Source organism: Trachypithecus francoisi, unplaced genomic scaffold (genome assembly GCF_009764315.1).
Source record: "Trachypithecus francoisi isolate TF-2019V2 unplaced genomic scaffold, Tfra_2.0 Lachesis_group21, whole genome shotgun sequence".
In the NCBI taxonomy this organism is placed as follows: domain Eukaryota; kingdom Metazoa; phylum Chordata; class Mammalia; order Primates; family Cercopithecidae; genus Trachypithecus; species Trachypithecus francoisi.
The window spans coordinates 29630071-29634002 of record NW_022681467.1 but is presented as its reverse complement, the minus strand read 5'-3'; positions in this window follow the sequence as shown (position 1 = coordinate 29634002).

Genomic DNA, 3932 nt, shown 5'->3' with positions numbered 1-3932 from the left:
CTCTATCACTTGTCTTCTTGTGTTTTTCCATTTCATTTATTTTTCCTTTCTCTGTCATTTTTGTATTTGAACAGCCTTTTCCAAAACTTAGGCCACACTGTTTCCTTCTCTTCTCTCCAAGGCCTCCCACTTAAAATGATTTGGGGACTGTCATATACCAAATGTTTCTCTCTCAAAGATCCAAAAAATGATCAAACAGGGGTGATTCTGTCCCTCCCAGGGAATATTTGGGAGCATCTGGAGACATTTTTGGTTGTCACAACTAGGGGGAGGGTGCCACTGGCATTTATTATATAGAGGCTGGGATGCTGCTAGACATCTTACAATGCACAGAACAACATCCCACAACAAAGAATTATCTGGCCTGACAAAAAATTGTCTGCCAATATGTCAATAATGCTGCCATTAAGTAACTCTGGTATGCACAAATATCAGTAGCTGATATTTGGTGGCACCAGTCCAGGCTCTTTAGGGATTCAGATTCTCAAGGTGGGAAAGTGGCAGCCACTGGCATCAGATTGTCTGGACTTGGATTCCCAGGTTACCTGTTTTGCTGGCTGCATATGGCTTCTGACTAATTATTCAGTGCCACAAAAGCAGTTTCCTCATCTGGAAAAAGGGGCTAATAAACCATCCATCTCACTAAGATGTAAGCTCCTTGGAGGCAAGGAACTGCCATGCTTAGATTAGGGTCTAGTATCCAGTAGAGAGTACTAGGTATCTGTGGATTATCTCACACAGTTGTGTTGAGGCCTAAAGCAGCAAATATGATTTAGTAATGTGGAACACAGTGAAGAGATGCAGTCCATGATAGCAGGAAGCTGGCTGGCACTGTTAACTAGGATGTGCTGCCCTGTTGAACACTAATAATTTCAGAACACCAACGTCAGACAAGGTCTGTGACCACGGTGGGTCCAAACAAAAACAAAACCACTCCACAATGATGTCTGAATATAAACAAACAAAAAGAAACATTGTGCCAACCACAAAAAAATGACCAGATATAAGGCCGGGCATGGTGGCTCACACCTGTAATCCCAGCACTTTGGGAGGCCAAGGTGGGTGGATCACCTGAGGTCGGTAGTTCGAGACCAGTTTGATCAACACAGAGAAACCCTGTCTCTACTAAAAACACAAAATTAGCCGGGTGTGGTGGTGCATGCCTGTAATTCCAGCTACTTGGGAGACTGAGGCAGGAGAGTTGCTTGAACCCAGGAGGCAGAGTTGTGGTGAGTCAAGATCATGCCATTATACACCAACCTGGCAACAAGAGCGAAATTCTGTCTCAAAAAACAAAACAAAACAAAACAACCAGATATGCTCCTATCTCTATCCTTTTTTTTTCTTTTTTTGAGATGGAGTCTCACTCCGTCGCCCAGGCTGGAGTTCAGTGGTGCGATCTCGGCTCACTGCAATCTCTGCCTCCCGGGTTCAAGCGATTCTCCTGCCTCAGCCACCTGAGTAGCTGGGATTACAAGAGCACACCACCATGCCCGGCTAATTTTTGTATTTTTAGTAGAGATGGGGTTTCACCATGTTGGTCAGGTTGGTCTCAAACCCCTTATCTCATGATCCGCCTGCCTCGCCTCCCAAGTGCTGGGATTACAGGTGTGAGCCACTGCGCCCAGGCTTTCTTTTTTTTTTTTTTTTTTTTTTTTTTTTTTTTTTGTTGAGACGGAGTCTCGCTCTGTCGCCCAGGCTGGAGTGCAGTGGCCGGATCTCAGCTCACTGCAAGCTCCGCCTCCCGGGTTTACGCCATTCTCTCGCCTCAGCCTCCCGAGTAGCTGGGACTACAGGCGCCCGCCATCTCGCCCGGCTAATTTTTGTATTTTTTTTAGTAGAGACGGGGTTTCACCGTGTTAGCCAGGATGGTCTCGATCTCCTGACCTCGTGATCCGCCCGTCTCGGCCTCCCAAAGTGCTGGGATTACAGGCTTGAGCCACCACGCCCGGCCCAGGCTTTCTTATTATTATTATTATTTTTTTTTTTTTTTGAGACGGAGTCTCGCTCTTTCGCCCGGGCTGGAGTGCAGTGGCCGGATCTCAGCTCACTGCAAGCTCCGCCTCCCGGGTTTTACACCATTCTCCTGCCTCAGCCTCCGGAGTAGCTGGGACTACAGGCGCCCGCCACCTCGCCCGGCTAGTTTTTTGTATTTTTAGTAGAGACGGGGTTTCACCATGTTAGCCAGGATGGTCTCGATCTCCTGACCTCGTGATTCGCCCGTCTCGGCCTCCCAAAATGCTGGGATTACAGGCTTGAGCCACCGCGCCTGGCCTCTTATTATTATTTTGAGATGGAGTCTCGCTCTGTCGCCAGGCTGGAGTGCAGTGGCTTGATCTCGGCTCACTGCCACCTCCGCCTCCTGGGTTCAAGTGACTCTCCTGCCTCAGCCTCCTGTGTAGCTGGGACACAGGTGCGCACCACCACCCCCAGCTAATTTTTGTATTTTTAGTAGAGACGGGCTTTCACCATGTTGACTAGGATGGTCTCAATCTCTTGACCTCGTGATTCGTCTGCCTCGCCTCTCAAAGTGCTGGGATTACAGGCGTGAGCCACTGCGCCCAGTCACTTTTTTCTTTTTCTTTTTTTTTTTTAAAACCAATTGCGGTTTTAGCTTCGCTTGGTTCCACTTTCTTCTTTTTTTTTTAATCTTCTTTTTGAGACGGAGTCTCACTCTGTTGCCCAGGCTGGTGTGCAGTGGTGCGATCTCGGTTCACTACAACCTCTGCCTCCCGAATTCAAGCGATTCTCCTGCCTCAGACTCCAGAATAGCTGGGATTATAGGCGCCTACTGCCACACGCGGCAAATTTTTGTATTTTTAGTAGGGACGAGGTTTCGCCATGTTGGCCAGGTTGGTCTTGAACTCCTGACCTCAGGTGATCCGCCGGCCTTGGCCTCTCAAAGTGCTGGGATTACAGGTGTGAGCCACCACGCCCGGCCAGTTCTACTTTCTTATTATGTAAGAATTATAGGCCGGGCGAGGTGGCTCATACCTGTAATCCCAGCTACTCGGGAGGCTGAAGCAGGAGAATCGCTTGAATCCGGGAGGCAGAGCTTGCAGTGAACCGATATCGCGCCACCGCACTCCAGCCTGGGCGACAGACAGAGCGGTCTCCAAAAAAAAAAAAAAAAAAAAAATTATTAAATTACCCAATCATAGAATTACCCCCACTCCTGACTGCATCTAATCCAGAGAGAAGCTCTGCTTCCTTAAACCCTGCCCAAACCCTGTACATTCTTTCCAACACCCTCTTCTCAAGACGTCCCGGTGTTTTCCACGGTGTACTGCCCTCCCTGCAAGACCATAAACCCCACTTTTTCCAACTACAGGAGTGTTCTTGACGGTCTTTGGCTGGAGGGCACAGCCGCAGTGAGAGCTCCCTAAAGGGTCTCTACTGTTTTTAGGTCTAAAAGGAAATTCTGTGGTGCAGCCAGAGCGTTCAGTCAGATTTCATAAACAAGTATTTTGAGGCTTCCCGACAGTTGCCTCTTGCGTGGTTGTTTCTCCTCAGGAGATGTTATCTCTCCTGGGAGAAGACCGGGAAGATACTTTGGTTTCTGACCTCCTAAGCAGAAAACCAGCCGTCAAATTTCTCATGAAGTAAAAACCCTCAGGGAGGTGAGCGCCTCCAGCTCCAACTCAGAATTTCTCAAACACCATGACGCCCCGGGGTCAAGTGGGAAACTAAAGGTCCAGCGGGTTCATACGACTCAGTGTCTAAGCACTACTCTAATCCAGGAGGAAGGGACCCCAATTCACTCTACAAGCAGCGCAAGAGAACGCTCCAAAACGCTGAGGCAGTATCAACAACCTAACCTTCTTCCGGCTGCCGCTCGCTCGGTCGTCGCGCACAGGTCGCTGGGAGGCTACCGCGCAAGCGCAATCCTCTTATAGGCGGACTACAAGTCCCGGCATACCTGGCGACGCGGC